Here is a 17,304-nt window from a genome sequence, read left to right on the forward strand (position 1 = left end):
AAGAGCTGTATGCAATTAAATTTCATTTTAATGTATGCCGATTAGTATACATTCAAAGTGACAATAAAGTTATTCTATTCTATTCTGTTCTGTTCTGTTCTGTTCTCTTCTGTTCTTTCCTTGGGTCCCCACACACTTTTAAACTCATAAGGTTTTTTGTGGTTTGTACTCATTATTGGTATTATTGTATTTCATCAATTTTACTGTGAACAGTTTTGAGTTGTGATTGCACAGCATGGGTGTGATTGTTGTAAGGAAAAGTGGGAGAAGGGAATGCTGTGAACACCACCCTGAGCTTCTGAATAAAAGGTGTGATATAAATCTGATAGATGGATAGAGAATGTTTAATGTACTGAGGTTTCCACTATGGTTGCCAATGGAATACCAAGTATCTTAATAATTTTGGGGCCTAGCTGCATGCCAGCCCCTGAGGGTAGATTCCCAAACACTAAGTTAAGAGGTTTAGTACTGTACCAAATGGTGCATGCTCTTCATCTGGATTTACTCTTTTAGACAGTACACTGAAACTGCATGTATGATACAGTCATCTGGACTTAAACTCGCTTATTTATGTGTTTCAATCCATCCATCATAGTTAACTACAATTTTTCATTTAGTTCCCAGCATTCTCCCATCCAGCAACTTACTGTATGCTGTATAGGAAGAAATACTTTGCATCAGCAATAGAATTAAATCATGAGACTTTCACATTGATAATGTCTTGGAGAACTTTGCTGATATTTGTCAGTGGAAAGCAATATTTGTAAAATTAAAAACAAATTATGCTGAATGTTGACTTCTTCCAAGCATATTCTTTCATAACTGGACCATCTGATTCATATATTTCATTGTTGCACACAAAATTGGTATCTAGTCTCCAAGGACAGTATTGTATTTTTTAATTTTATTTTTAATACATTTTATTATTCACTGTAGATAAAAAGCACAAAAAGCACTTAACATTAAGAAAACCAAAATCATGGCATCTGGCCCTCTCAATTCCTGGCAAATAGATGGGGAAGAAATGGAGGTAGTGACAGATTTTATTTTCCTGGGCTCCAAGATCATCGCAGATGGGGACTGTAGCCAAGAAATTAAAAGACGCTTGCTCCTCGGGAGGAAAGCCATGGCAAATCTAGACAGCACACTAAAAAGCAGAGACATCACCCTGTCAACAAAAGTGCGTATAGTCAAGGCTATGGTCTTCCCAGTTGCAATGTATGGCAGTGAAAGTTGGACCATAAGAAAGGCTGAGCGCCAAAGAGTTGAGGCCTTTGAACTATGGTGCTGGAGAAGACTCCTGCAAGTCCCAGTCAGTCCTAGAGGAGATCAATCCTGACTGCTCTTTAGAAGGCCAGATCCTAAAGCTAAAACTCAAATACTTTGGCCACCTAATGAGAAGGAAGGACTCACTGGAGAAGAGCCTAATGCTGGGAAAGATTGAGGGCAATAGAAGAAGGGGACGACAGAGAATGAAGTGGCTGGATGGAGTCACTGAAGCAGTAGGTGTGAGCTTAAATAGACTCCAGAAGATGGTAGAGGACAGGAAGGCCTGGAGGAACGTTGTCCATAGGGTCGCGATGGGTCAGACTCGACTTCGCAGCTAACAACAACAACAACAACAGCATTGTAACATTATAAGGCAGCTTATATTTTTGTATATGTGAAATTGATAATATGTATGTTATTTGTCATACATATTATCAATTTCATATTATCAATTTCATACATAATAAAATCAAGAAAGAAGTGTTTGGGTGCCTCTGCATTACAGATTTCCCCCCCCCCAAATATGGGACATCCAGTTATGATATAACAATGTTGTGTTAGTTTAACATGTTGATTACATATTTAACACATTTTTAAAAAATATTGTTTGAGTTGTTAGCCTTACATTTCCCAACCTTATCTCCTCCAGATGTTTTGAATTTCAGCTATTGTAATTGCCAGCCATTATGCTTACACTAGTGGGGATAGGTGATAAAATCTATTGTATCTAAAAAGCACTGGAGTAAAACAGAATAAAGCTATAATTTTCATAATTATTTCATAGAAGGAAGGCTAACACTGAGCTGTCCTCCTTTGTTGTCCAAAATGCATTGTGCCTAATTTGTTCACAGTATTCTGCATTATCATCATTTCTCAAAACTTCTTTAAACGATTGATTTTTAAACATGCATGTCCATGTTTAACCTCTTGCTTTCTATCCAGTTCAATTTCCGTAGTAAGATGAGCTCTAAGAATCATAGCAAATTCTTATTTACTCCTCCATAGTATGTGGTATTGCAATGTATGGCAGTGAAAGTTGGACCACAAGAAAGGCTGAGCGCCAAAGAATTGAGGCCTTTGAACTCTGGTGCTGGAGAAGACTCCTGCGAGTCCCTTGGACTGCAAGGCGATCAAACCGGTCAGTCCTAGAGGAGATCAATCCTGACTGCTCTTTAGAAGGCCAGATACTGAAGCTAAAACTCAAATACTTTGGCCACCTAATGAGAAGGAAGGACTCACTGGAGAAGAGCCTAATGCTGGGAAAGATCGAGGGCAATAGAAGAAGGGGACGACAGAGAATGAGGTGGCTGGATGGAGTCACTGAAGCAGTAGGCGTGAGCTTAAATGGACTCCAGAAGATGGTAGAAGACAGGAAGGCCTGGAGGAATGTTGTCCATAGGGTCGCGATGAGTCGGACACGACTTCGCAGCTAACAACAACAAGTATGTGGTATATAGAATCTAAAACTTTGAATATGCTAATGAGGTCGGCCTGTACCTCCTGCATGAATCCAAAATAAGCATCCCCAAAAGATGGAGACTCTACCTTTATCCATTCAATGATATGGAGTCCACCACTTCTCTGAGTAATTGGCTCCATTGACAAACCGCTGTTAACATTTATTAAGATGCAATCTTCCCATGTCTTAATTTCATCCTCTTGCTGGGTAAGAGGCCAAAAATATGGAGTAGGGAAATGGAACATTGCAACATCAGAATGAGGTGTGAAGAGATTTTATGTCTTAGTCATTTAATTTGCTCTAAGTGCTCCCAATTTCCCATCTATCTCTTAATAGGAAAAAGTAAAATAATTCAAGCAGTGAGTCCCTGAGCATGCAGATAATTTACCCTGTATGTTTTTATGACACTGAGAATATGCTGCTTTGTAGCTTACAAACTGGTCTGAACATTGACAACAAAGTAATAAAAACCACTCTGAACCTTATTAAAACATCATTTTTCTTTAACTTGCCAGGGCAATTAAATAATTTAATTACATGTGAACAGAATGGCAATGAATAATAAACTGATAGTGATCTGTATGGTTAGCAATGCAGTATATCTTGAAGCATTTTGAACATTCAGCTCACCTTTTTCTATTTCAGCAAAAATTCATCTCTCTGTCCCTAAAGTCCCAAGACTGAACCTTTCATTACTTTTAGATCATTCAATAACTTGACAGTCAATAAGTAGATTAACCTACTGCAACTGGGCTCCACACCCAACTCAAAAAAATTGCAGAATCCAGGGAGATATTTTAGCAAAGCTAATGATGACCATAAAACAACAATTTGTCAGCTCAAAGAGAACTTAATGAGATTTCTCTAACATAGATCTAGGTTTTTTTTAAAAACAGAATAATGCAATTTCAGACTAAGCTAAAAGATAGATGTATTTGTTCAATTGCCTCTTATTATAACTCCTAGATTTACACAGACTGACTAACCTTTGACTCTCAGTGTTGCTAAACATTAGTCATGGGATCCTTCACTCTACACTTTGGTGATATGGGCTGCTGAGACCTATAATTCAGTGTCTGGAAGGCCAATCTTGCCACTGACAGTGCTGACTGGGAACTATGGAAGTTGTAAACTAATATATTGAAAGTGTTGAAAAAGAGATAGGAAAGGTTAGTTTACATAAAAGATAGAGTGGAGGAAAGAGATATGTGTGTCATGGTTCCGAGAGATGAAACTAACATTGGATGTTTTTGCATTGACAATGTGAGGTTATTATGGTTGATGGTTGACTTGTGCCTTTTATTATAAGGTTTGTCTCTCTTCATGTGAAATTGATACTCAGCTTGCTGGATTGCTGTAGCCATCCCAAGTTGAAACCTTCAAATGCTGAATGCTCAGATTGTTGCTGTTTATTAATGGATTTTCCTAACAAATAAAATTGCCTGCAGGATATTGCTTCAAAGTAACATGGGGAAGATCAGCCAACCAACCAGACTGTCTCACTTATAGTCTTCAATATTTAGGCTACTGTCTTGGCTGGTATAAGATTTTCAAGGGTTCCATTGGTTGGCTTGCTCCACAAGCTTTTAAGACAAAAATAATTGAAGTTTAACTAGGGAGGGATATATAGATCTGCTTTAATCTACTATCCACTGGGGACATGCAACCTTTGATTTCTAAGCTGGTGCCTTGACCACTAGACCATATTGGCTTTTACCAATAAAGTAATAATATAAACAAATAATTGCCCAATTATTTGCCCAATTGAACAAAAGTAGATGAGGTGAGGACTAACTGCCAATTATTGAGTGTGGCTCATGGCACACACATCCCTTTTCTTTTTAATCCTTTAGTCTTGTTCACCTTTTAACTTTGATTTCTTACTTTTAATTTGTAATTTAAATTTAAATTAAAAATTGTGCTTTTTAGTCACTTTTCATATTGTTTTATTAAATTGTTTACAAACTGCCCAGAATGTCTTAGGTGATATAAGCAGTGTCGAAATTTGATACATAAATAAAGAAACTCACTGGAAGCTCAGAAGTATTAGAATAGTGCTGGATACTTTGCAGAGAAATTTGTTCCTTCTTGACATTTCCTGGAAAGGAAGAAAGAAACTTGCTGTCTCGTCTGTCACAGATTTTTTTTTTCTTTTTGTAAAGGAAGAACTCTAATTCTAGCTAGCCTTCGTCCTGCCATAGAATTCCTATAGGGGTGAAATCAAAAATCAACTCCCAGGGGAGTCTGTAACTATTTATATTTTCCTTCCTCCTAGATATATTCTTCTGATGGAAGAAAATATGTGAAAAACAATTTAAAAATATAAGAGAATTAAAGTAGATGACAATAGAACTCCCATAAAGCTCTGTAAATAGCCAGACTATGACAATGGCTTGGTTCCCTTATCAATGCTGAACTAAACTTCTCATTCCCATTTAATCTAGCATATTTTTTGGATCCAGCCAGTAACCTTCATGGCTGAAGAGAATCTAAATATGCAGGCCTTCCCATTCCCCCTGTATTAGATATTAGCACAAAGTAGCATTGTAACTGCTGTTGAAGCACTGTGGAATCCCCACTGAGACATTAAGTGAATACTCCAGTCACCTTCATTCATACTCAAGTGATGAACATATGACCACAAAGGAATAGTTACTAATCACATACTGAATAGAGGAAGGAGCCTCTTCAAGATGAAATTATGCAGATGAACATATTAACTAATGAGTTTTTACATTATTCAACAAGGCTCCCTTGGGAATGACAGCCAGCAAAGCATTGGAGAGTTCCTCAAGTCACTTCATGTTGAGCAATCAAGAATCTGAAATCCAAATTGCTGCAGTTACAAAGAGCAGAATCAGTGATTGTTTCCCACTTTACAGACCAGAATATGATATCAGTTTAGATATCAACAATGGGACATATCCAAATATGCCAAGGGGAGAGGCATCCACAGGGAGCAGGAGTCAAATGATAAAAGCAACATCACACCACGATAACATAAGATCTTTCCCTTTTATACATGTGTCTGGATGTCACATGCATGTTTGAAATTGTCAGCTCTTCAAAGTAGATCTTGACAACAGGCACCACAAGAGATATAATATTTTGTTAACAGAATGTTGAAGGCCTGGCATTTCTCTTTACCTCTCTCCTTTAAGCAGAATCAAGTTAGGACTGTCTTGTGTTTCTTTTTCATACCTTCCTGTTTTTATAGGATGAATTCATATTTTCTTAATTCCTGTTGTATGTTTTCTTCAAGATTATCTTCATGCTCTATGCTCAAAAATGCAAAAGAAAAGAAAGCCCTACTGAAGAAGAATTAATAAGCAAAATCCTATCCTGCGCTGAAATGGATAGGTTAACATTAGAGATCAAAACCAAAACTGAAACGGACTATTATGAAATTTGGAACAATGTGTACAAAAGGCTAGTTAAGGAGGAACGCTGGGATGAATACTGATTGATTAGTTGATAGTTTAGAAACCTCTTACAGGATAGAATTGAAAGATACTTAATCACATTGTAGAAGAATGAAAGAAAGTTCACTAGAAAACTCATAGATGTTATATGAACATTTTGTTACAATGTAACTTTTTTCTTTTTCTTTTTTCTTTTTTTCCTCTTTATATAAGGTAATACTAATAGCAATGTTGAAGCCAGGGAAGTTGTAACATGTCCACTTTTGTTTTTAATTGTATATTCAATGAAATTTGTTTTTTTTAAGATTATCTTCATGCTCCTCTACAGAAAGGGACAGAGCTTGTGTGCAAAAAAATAAAATTTGAATTAGGTTTAGGTTTATTCAATTTCTATACCGCCCTTCTCCCAAGGGACTCAGGGCGGTTAACAGGGCATATATAATAAATAACAGTACAAAATTATAATTATAATTATAATTAATGTGTCAATATTTTGCATGGGGTGCAACAGGCTTTGACTCAACCCAAGCAAGACTGGGTATTTGGGCTTTCTGGTACCAGGAATTTTCTGTCTTTGTTTCTAGCTGGGCAACAGTGAGCAATCGGGGGGGTCTACTGTACTTCTCCTAGAGTAATGGCTTCTACTCAGAGTGGATGGCAGCCATGGTTAAGGGGTTCTTTACACACCTTTGGGTTGTGAAACAATTGTGCCTATTCTTGGACTGGAAGCTCCTGCTTTTTGTTACCTGTGCCCTTGTGATCTCCCATCTGGGCCATGCAATGCCCTGTACATAGAGCTACTTGAACAGCATTCAAAAACTTTTAACTGGTGCAGAATGTGGCAATATGGGTAGTCAATGGTGCCGCTTACTTCACAGAAGTTACACTATTAGTTTGTGAGTTGTGTTGGTTGTAGTGTGCTTCTGAATGTAATTCACGGTGCTAGTTATCACCTGTAAAACTTTCATGGCTTGAAAGTTTCATTTGAACTCTCTCCCTAGTTGTTTCTTCCTATCTGATCCACTTTGATAGGATGGGTATGCTCCGAGTCTCATCAGCTAAGGAATGCCAGTTGGCCAAGCAGGAGATGTGCCTTTTCTGCTGTGGTGCCTGCCCTATGGAATTATCTCCCTCTGAAGATTAGGATGGCCCTATCCCTGCTGGCCTTTTGTAAGCCCACAAATACTTAAATCTCTGCCTGGGCTTGTGTGAAGAGGTTAGACTCCTGGCTATACTAGCATCTGTCAATTCTAATATCCTCCTCAGTTGCTATGTATTTTAATTTTTTTTATTTCTAGTTGTAATTGTTTTTAATCTTACTTCAATATTGTCTGCTGCCTAAAGTCATTTATTGAAATGTATAACTATACAAATTGATTAAACAAACAAATAATGTTGAACTGTTGTTTTCAACTCCTGGAAATTTTCCTAATTTGGTGAAAATTTATGAGCCAGTCATTCTACTGTTTCATGCAGCAGTTTGGTAGTTGTAAAATGCTTGATCAATTTATGTGCAGAGGGCATAATTTGCTCTATTTTTGGAATGTCAGGAAAAAGACCAAGTAAGTAAGTGAAGCTTCCAAAATGATAGCTTTCAGCTAAGGTTGGCATATATGGCTGATACATTAACACTTGAAGGAACTTGAAGGTCCAAGGAACATGTCATGGTTTATTATGATAGAATGCAAGCATTTATGGGCATAGCTCTATTCTGAATTGGTTTTTAAAAATCTCTAAACATCTTTTCATTTTCTTGACTTGATAAAACTGAAGCAACTATACAAGTGTAGAATATGGGTTATTACATTGGAGATGAATAGAAACTGTAAAAAGTCAAAGAAACATACATGGGTTACAATACTAGCTTACCCAAGTTACCCAAGGTTTAATGCCTGAATCTAATGAAATGAAATTGAGTTCTATATTCACTGTGCTGCTCAGTGGTACCCAATAACTAGATTACAAACCATTTGTCTCATTGAATCAGAATAGGTCCAAACAGTTTCCCAAGTTGGAGGTATGGCAAAGGTCCCGGAATCTACCAGAGTTTTTTAAACCAATGCTTCTGCCCAACTCCTCCCACATGACAAAATTCTGAGACTGAAAGTCTCCAGATGAGATAAACACACAAAACCAAACAAATCTATGTCCCCTGAGATGCCATTCCAAAAACCATAGGATTGCAGGCTAAGTTACTGCATGTACAGAGCAGCTGAAGGTCACTCTTTTTCTCTGTGAACTTGCCAGTTGCCAAGACGGTGAAGTGTAATCAATAGTTATCTGAGATAGAAACTTCTCAAGAGCTACATCTTATTTATTTTTTAAATATATTTTGTTAATTTTTTACAATAACAATCTTTAGTGCTGAGTGAACAATGTATTGTCTGGGTTCATATATTTAAAAAATAATCAATAATAATTAATTGCTCTAACTTATCAATATGTTAGTTGATAATATATTTCCTTGATCCTCTCTTCTTCCAGTAATATTCTCCCTTTGTCTACATTAAACAAATATAATTCTTAATGCTTTCAATACAGAGAGAGTTGGATATAAACATTTTTCTAGTATTTGTACATATAACAATAACATCAACATATAACATCTTTTCTAACCAGCGTATGTTTCAATTGTATTTATAGAAGTCATCTTATTAAGTCATTATATGTGGCTCAGTGGGTTAGGATGCTGAGCTTGTCGATCAGAAGGTCGGCAGTTTGGCAGGTCGAATCCCGAGTGCCGCATAACAGAGTGAGCGCCTGTTACTCGTCCCAGCTTCTGCCAACCTAGCAGTTCGAAAGCACGTAAAAATGCAAGTAGAAAAATAGGGACCACTACAGTGGGAAGGTAACAGCGTTCCATGCGCCTTTGGCATCTAGTCATGCTGGCCACATGACCACGGAGATGTCCTCGGACAACCGCTGGCTCTTCGGCTTTGAAACGGAGGTGAGCACCGGTCCCTAGAGTTGGAAGCGACTAGCACGCATGTGTGGGGGAACCTTTACCTTTACCTTTTATGTCCTGTTTTCAAGATTCTTATTTAGCTTAATTTCCCCTCAGTATTGAAACCACTCTTATCAGTCATAATTTTCTCAAAATTCATTACCTTGAGTATCCAAACTTTTCATTCAAATACATTGTCTCAATACTTTTACATTTCATATATTATAAAAGTATTATACTACTTATATATCTTATCTCTCTTACTATAGGGCCCCCTTATGTCCAAGTTTTGTCTATTCTTTTAACCATGTTCAAACAAGTATTTAATCATATAGTACACCATCTACCAATCTTACTAGGGCCTCTTTATATCCAAATTTTGTAATTTTTAACCATATTCAAACAGGTGTTTAGTCATATAGTATTCCATCTGGTAAGTTGAATCTCATCTCTAAAATCTAATTCTAATCTTCTTCTTTTGCCAAGTCGCTTTCCAAATCAGTAGGTTTAGCTTGCCAGGTTGTATTTTTGTAGATAAAAAAGAAAAATTAAGTAAAATATTCATTTTTGTCTCCCAAACTTTAATGATTCTCCTGACAGCTCTTTAATCCATTTTATTAAATGTTCTTTTTTGTCCTCAAGTTTCTTTTGAAGTCCTGGAAGGTAAAACACCTTTTTTATTTCCTTTGTTATAGCAAAATTTTGCAGATTTTCTTTTGTTTATATTAAGTTGTAGTTCTCTTCATTTGTAGCTTCCATATTTAAGTCATTTTCTTCTGATTTGTATTCTATTGTCTGATTTATTTGTTCATTCTTTATCATCATTTTTTGAGCATTGTTTAATTGTGAGATTGGGTTAGAGATATGTTCATTTATGTTGTCAAAGTTGTTTTTAGTCTCATCATGATTTAAGACAATTGTCATTTGAATCTGTCACAGCATTGCATATATTTTCTCCTGGAATGTATTTATTTTGTCTTGAGTCATTGTTCCTGCAGATCTCTGATGTTCCATGCTGGGGTCTTCAGTACGAGGTGTTAGGTGTGGTTTTCTGTCACTTTTAGATAAATATACAACATCCATTTTGTCTCCCTCCTCTAAGTAGTTTTTCACTGGTACCATAGTGTCTTTAATTAGCTTTATCAAACCAGCCCATCTTAAAATCCAAACAACCAAATCTTGTGTAGTTCTTAACTTTATATACGATTTTTGTAATCCAATATGTTTCAAATTATCAAAGCACCACTGAAAAGTATTTTATAACAGTTCTTTTTTTCAGGGGTCTTATGGTTATCACCCAGCCAAGATTTCAGTCCAAAGTATTTAATCACCTGAAAGCTTTCCAGTAACTTCCCCTTTAGAAGATTAACCAAAGGCTAAGGTTTTTCTTTCTCTGCAAACAGTTCTTAAACTTAAAAATGCAGCTCAATGTGTTTATAATCCCAGAAGGTCAGCAGTTTCTAAACATATATATTTTCACTCTGCAGTAGGTATCCCAATGCTTTGTTCCCAGCTTTTCTTTTCTTTTTTCTGTTTCTGGGCATCTTGCCAAATTCTGGGTCAATGCAGCTATAGTTTTCTATGGAATTTTAACAGTTTTCTTAGTTTTCAAATTTATCCAGACTGTAGTATTTTAACCTCATTTCAATATATTTTTGTTCCCCATAAGAGTTTAATTTGCCACTTCCATCTATGGGAGGGTTGTAGTGTAGTCCCCTCCCTTCTCACTTTGGAAGGATTTTTGCTTCTTGGGAATCTTTTCCAGGAAATCAGATACAAAATAGGAGAGAGAAGATCGAATTCCTCACCCAGTTTCAAGCACGCTGTTCACCGTTGTTCTGGTTAGTGCCTTTGGACTTCAGCTGCAAGTAGCTTGGGCTGGTCACTGATGTGTGGACAGCCTTTCTCCGGTCAGGTTAGAGGGTTTCCCCTGGATCGAGTGGGACAACCGCTATTGCTCTGCAATCATCAGGGTACCCTTCTTTCTTTGTCACCTCTGTAGAGCGACTTTACACCCATTTAGGTTCCCCTGGCAGGGCAAAATTAGCTGTGGGGTGCGGAGCTCCACAATCCCTCTGCCGTGCATTACAGTACAAAACCGGAAGTCTAGAGCTACATATCATTTATAAGATGAGATTTCCTTTATCATTTCATGATGCCAAAAGGTTTTCTTTTCTTTGTTTTTTTACTTTTAGGTACCAAGCCAAAATAACTCCATTTCTGAGGTGAAGCTCTCTGAACTTGGTTATTTTCTTGCAGATATTTCATTACCCAAACTACATAACATCATCAGTGCTAGTAAGGAATGGGGTATGTTCTCAATTTATTAACTCCTTTTTTCTCTAGGCTCTGACAGTTTGAAAGGGCCTGTTGATTTTACAACTATTTTACATGTTTTGCTGTAGTATTACTAGGGATGTTAGCCTTACTTAACCTGGTACACCTTCCAGATGGGGTCATGATAGGTCAGACATGACTTCGCAACTAACAACAACAACAACATAATCCCCAGATGGCATATACATACTGGCTGGAAATTATAGAGCTGTGATATGATAGATTTTGGAGTTTGGCCAGAGGCTGATTTAAGCCACCCAACACATTTTGGAGAGCTGCACATATGCTGCTAAGTCTGCAGCAGAGATGATTCTGTGAAGGGAGTGGGTCAGCTGTAGGCAATGAGAGGACAGATGGCAATTCCCTAGGGAATAACAAATTTAATCCAGGAGTAAATATCACATGAACAGCTGCATAAACCTTATGTTCTGGGGCAATGTTCTGTATTAAGATGATCCTCTCTGCCTTAAGCATAGATTTTTATTTTTATTTAGGAAAAAAAACCCATGAAAGACAGTATAATTCAGAGCAGCTCCATTTTGGTATTGTGATTTTTATATATATCACGTTCATTTTGACTTCCTAAATAGCAGATGCTACGCCAGGGATAGGAAGGCAGTGACCTCCCAGAAGTTGTTGAACTCCTATTCCTATTAGACAAGGGCTTCTAGAAATTGTCCCAAACATCTGGAAGTCATTTAGTATTTCCAACCTGGCAACCTACCCCTTTGATTCTGGATCAGTTTATGGTGTTAGTCACAGCTTTAAAGGTATCCCCTTAGGGGTTGGCATCATTAACTGCAAACAGCTGTGCACCAGCATGAGGGGGGGGGGTTGCTCACTTCTCCCATTCTTTCTTTGCCTCTTTGCCAGTTCTCTACATTCAAGCAGTAACAAGTAAAATTCCATGTAGCACTATTCTTCCTATGTCCCACAAGTTAGCCATAAAGAAGAATGAGTACATGGGATGGAATAAGAAGTAGGGGAGTCGTTGAACCAATGAACCCATTCATCAAGAAGCCTGAAATCAACAGTGATCTACCAGAACAAAGCAGACACTGTAGCCTCAGAAACATAAAACTTCCTAGCCCCTCAGAGCCTCCTCTTACCATGAAGGCTGAAAACTGATGATGTGGTTGTCTGCGATTTTGAGGTAGAAACATATTCTTAAAAATCTAGTCTAAAATAGCTTTGCAAACCCAACATCAAGGCCTCCCAAGAGCCTAATAAACAAAGACAAAAGTCCTGCTCGTCAGCAGGACTACCTGTAGAGAATAAGGAAGGCAACTTGATAGAGATATGCAGGGACTGTTTGTTTATTTTATTTTGTGTATCGTCTATCATTTCTGTCTGTCTGTCTGTCTGTCTGTCTGTCTGTCTGTCTGTCTGTCTGTCTATCTATCTATCTATCTATCTATCTATCTATCTATCTATCTATCTATCATCTATCTATCTATCACCTATCTACCGGTACCCATATCTACCTATCTTCTATCATCCATCAATCATATTTACAGTTATCTGGGCAAAATGGGCTAAAGCAATTTTAAAGTCCACAACATTCAGAGGATATTTCAAGTACCTCAGATACATGCCTTCCTAATTCACCAGTATATAAGAAGGAGGAGGAGGAAGTTCAGAATGAGACTTGCAAGGTGAATCTCAATAAAAGTAGTTTTAGCTTTCCTTTGATTTTCTATTTGGGTCTACTTAGTGGGGCTGAAATCACCCATTTAACACCCTCAAATGTTAAATGTGTTCCTCAGTCCTCAAAAAGTTGCCTATCCCTGCTATAGAAGCAGATAGCATATTAATATTACCTGTTTTAAGAAGTAAACTGTTGGATAGGATGCAATAAAACTCACTCAATCTTCACAATCTGAATAGTGTGTTAATGGAAAAGGTTTGATGTCTTAATTCTAAGGAAATTAATTATGGGTTAGTTAATGGAAGCAAAATGAAAACAAAAAAAACCCTGTTTTGTCTAAGACGGGAGTTTGAAAAGCCACTTCTGAGATAATGTGCTAAAATTGAGATTCTCAATTTGGAAATGTGACCAACTTAAAACAGTTGCTGTTTCCAATCTATTAAATGGAATACGGTACATTTCCCTTCACAATTAGTTTAGTTTAGTTTAGTTTTATTAAATTTTTATACCGCCCTTCTCCCGAAGGACTCAGGGCGGTGAACAGGGCATATAATAAAAATACAAAAATACAAAAGTTAAAACAGAATTAAATTAATGCCCAAAATAAAACAATAAAATATACAAATATTTAAAACCCTAAATTAACTCCCCATCAGGCCAGGCCAGCTTGTTCGAATAAGTGGGTCTTTAACCCGCGCCGGAAGGAGCGGAGATCCGGTGCCATCCGGAGCTCAACCGGCAATTAGAAAGGTCTTCTTAATATGGCATCCAACTTGTTGTTATTTTGCTGTTCCTAAAGGCTAGCTACCTCTGCCAGAAAGCACCTTTGTCAGATGAAAACTATTGGAAAAACTGGATTTTGGGGTAACTTGACTCCAATGATCTTTTAGCGTTACTTCTGGCCAGGGTTGCAAAATCTAAGAAGAAAATTTGGGATGTGTGTGTGTCCTCCTAGACTTCCCGTTTTTGCCTGAAAAGCAGGTGGCAGCTATAGGGTTGCATTATCCCAACTGGAAATGGTACATAATTGGGGATCCTATGAGAGTCCCACCTGCCGCTGCTGGAGGAACAGATGGGCAAATGCCCAGAGATCTTTGCCAAAATTCATCTTATCCTCCAGTTGTATCCATTCCAGAATTGAGAAGGTTTCTATTCACAATATCAAACAGTTACACCTTTATTACTCTTATTTGGACTACTGCAGTAAACTCAAATGGGGCTGCCTTTGAAGATTACTTGGCAACTATGTCTGATCCAGATCATTGCAGGGTGAGGAGATACCCCTTGATATTCTCATATAGCACTATTGTTGCCTGAGCTATACTGGTTACGAATTGACTTCCTAGTTAGTACAATTGGAAATGCTGATGATCACTGCAAAGTCCTTCTTGGAGAAGGGCCTGAATATATGCAGAATCATTTATTTGTCTTTGCCTGTCTGCTCACTTCTAGGACTGAGAAAGAATGACTGGACCAAGTTCACCAAACTGGCTTCATGCCCAAAGCAGAACTAAAACTCACAGTCTCCACTACACCAAATTGACTCTCTTAGTTTGCATCTTACAGTATTTTTATATGCACTCACATTTCCAATGATGGAAATAGCTGACAGCGTTCAATATAACCAGGAATTCTGTTTTGAAGAAACAAACAGTGAGAGGTCTCATCTACAGCTAAATAAAAAGTCTAGCATTTGAAAACTGAAACTCAGCCAAAAGGGCTAAGGAAATACCTGTTTGATATTCAAGATATAGTATCTCAATTTGTTGATAGCTGCATTATATTATCACTAACTTGGCATGACCTTGACAATATCTTCACCTCCTCCATCTCTTTTATTATTAAAAGCAACCTACTGTATTGGTTACTACTGTAGATGCTATAAATATGGAACAAGTTCCAGAGGTCATGTTGCTATGTAGCTACCAAAACATGAAGCTACTTTTCTCATACAAAGGCCATATAGAGACTTAGAGATGCATGGCTCGGTAAAATCAATAATTAAATATGACATTATTATTCAACATCTACCCACTAATCCTAAAAGTTAACATTACTGCTGCCATCTATTTAATAGGTTTCCCCTTCCATCCTATTAAAAATGATAATTTGTAGGCTGTTGCTGGAAGATTTCTAAGGGCTATGAATTGTTCAGAGATATGAGATTGACCACCTGTGATGTAAAGCAGAAGACAACCTCTCTTTTAACTGCCACAAAAAGTCATGGAGCCAAATTTTGCATGTGGGCCTTTTGCCTCTTGTGAGTGAATATAATCTCCCACTTAAACCTTGTTAAGGGAAATATTTTAACAGTTCTTAATACTAAAGAACATTCCTCTTTAACCAAGACCTGAACTTTAAGATGCAGCCTTGTGGAAAATCTGCTTAGTATTAACAGTGGTCAAGGTTGGTGCCAACACTTCCCATGATTGAAAGTCAGAGAAGAGAAGTGACTTTGCTGTAGGAAAAAAAAAGGCATGTAAGCAAATACATCAGGGCAGGAGTACAAAATGGGCTGGTATCCAAGCACCATATGCTCAGCATAGGATAAGTGTGCTCAAAAAATTTGCTCCCCCACTTTTTTGCATCATTACTATGTTTAGAGAATTAAGAGGCAAAATGGGTACTTTAAGCCTCGTGAATAAGAAACCTATTCAGCTCTAAAAGAAATCTTGAAACTCCCCCTGAAGCTTGGCATGGCTCCCCATCCAGTTTGCGGAGGGATTCTGACGTGTTATGCAAAGCCAGAGGCAGCTCTCTAATTGACAGGAGTTGCAGTCTCTTTGTTATGATTGAGTTGTACCACTTGCTAATGGGTTGAAGAAAAGACTTTGCCAAAAATAGTTTTGGCATTTTTCCCCCAATCAGGTTTGTTCAGTTTGATAAACAAGAATTCCTTTCTGTATTTTTTTTAAAAAGTGGAGAACATTCCAATAAAATTCTCCTCAACAGAAATGATCAGAAATGCTTATACTCCCTTCTCTGTGAAGTGGTTAAGGAACCTGCACCTCCTTCACACACACACACACACAAACACACACAAACACACACACACACGTATTCCATTAAGCCCTTAAAAAAGCTACCCAAAGGGAGTGTGTCTTGCGAAGCTTTTTCAGGAGGGGCAGCCAAGGAGGTGGCAGGGTGATAGAGCTTTCTCTGCCATTTTGCATCAATTCATAAACTCAAAGGGATCATGAAAAGAAAATCCATGGTGCCCTAGTGGCACAGTGGTTAAAATGCAGTATTGCAGGCTGATGCTGCTGACTGCCAGAGGTTCGATCCTCACCGGCTCAATGTTGTCTCAGCTTTGAGGGGTCCTTGGTGTTCTCTGAGCTTGCTTGTTTTCTTGCAAACTAGGTAACATCATCAGTGCTAGTAAGGAGTACTGTTTGCTGTCGGTTTATATTCTGGGGTCTTGCCTGTCTAGGTGGGTGGGGGTGAGCCTAGGGATTCTTTGGTTGGGCTGGCTCTTTGGCAGTTTCTTGATTGGTGTATTGTTTACTTGATTATTGGTCTGACGGTGACCCTGGAGTTAATCTATGCTGATCTGAGTGCTGATTACTGGTGGGGAAGTGTCGGAGTCTTTTTCTCTTTGGGGCTGGTTGATTGTCTCCTTTGTATAATCTATAGATGTTGTTAATGTGTTTATGTGTCTACTGATGCTGATTTATCAGAGTGCCAGGCTTCTAGAAATTCCCTGGCATTTTTGGATTTGGCCTGGTCTAGGATTGTCATATTTTCCCAATTGAAACTGTTGGTGTTCATGGATGCGTTCTGCCAGTCTTCTGCCTGTTTGTCCTACATAGCGGTTGTTGCAGTTCTTACATTATATGTTGTAGATGAGTTTTTTTCTTCTGGGATTGCTGGGTCTTTGGGTTTACTTGACTCAGACTTCCATCCTTCTGAGGTTGCTAAAATGAGAACCCAGATTGTTGGGGGCAATATGCTGACTCTGTAAACCACTTAGAGAGGGCTGTAAAGCATTGTGAAGTGGTATATAAGTCTACCGTATTTTCTGGCGTATAAGACGACTTTTTAACCCATGAAAATCTTCTCAAAAGTTGGGGGTCGTCTTATACGCCGAGTCGTCTTATACGCTGGAAAGTACTATTCACCTCTCTGATCTTTTCTGCTGGACGGTGGGATCGCTGGGTGAATGGAGGTAGGTGATGGCGACCCGTGGTTAAGCGGCCAACAGTGAACGGGTGATGGAGGGCAAACT

Source organism: Vipera ursinii, assembly GCF_947247035.1.
Source record: "Vipera ursinii genome assembly, chromosome: 2".
NCBI classification, from domain to species: Eukaryota; Metazoa; Chordata; class Lepidosauria; order Squamata; family Viperidae; genus Vipera; species Vipera ursinii.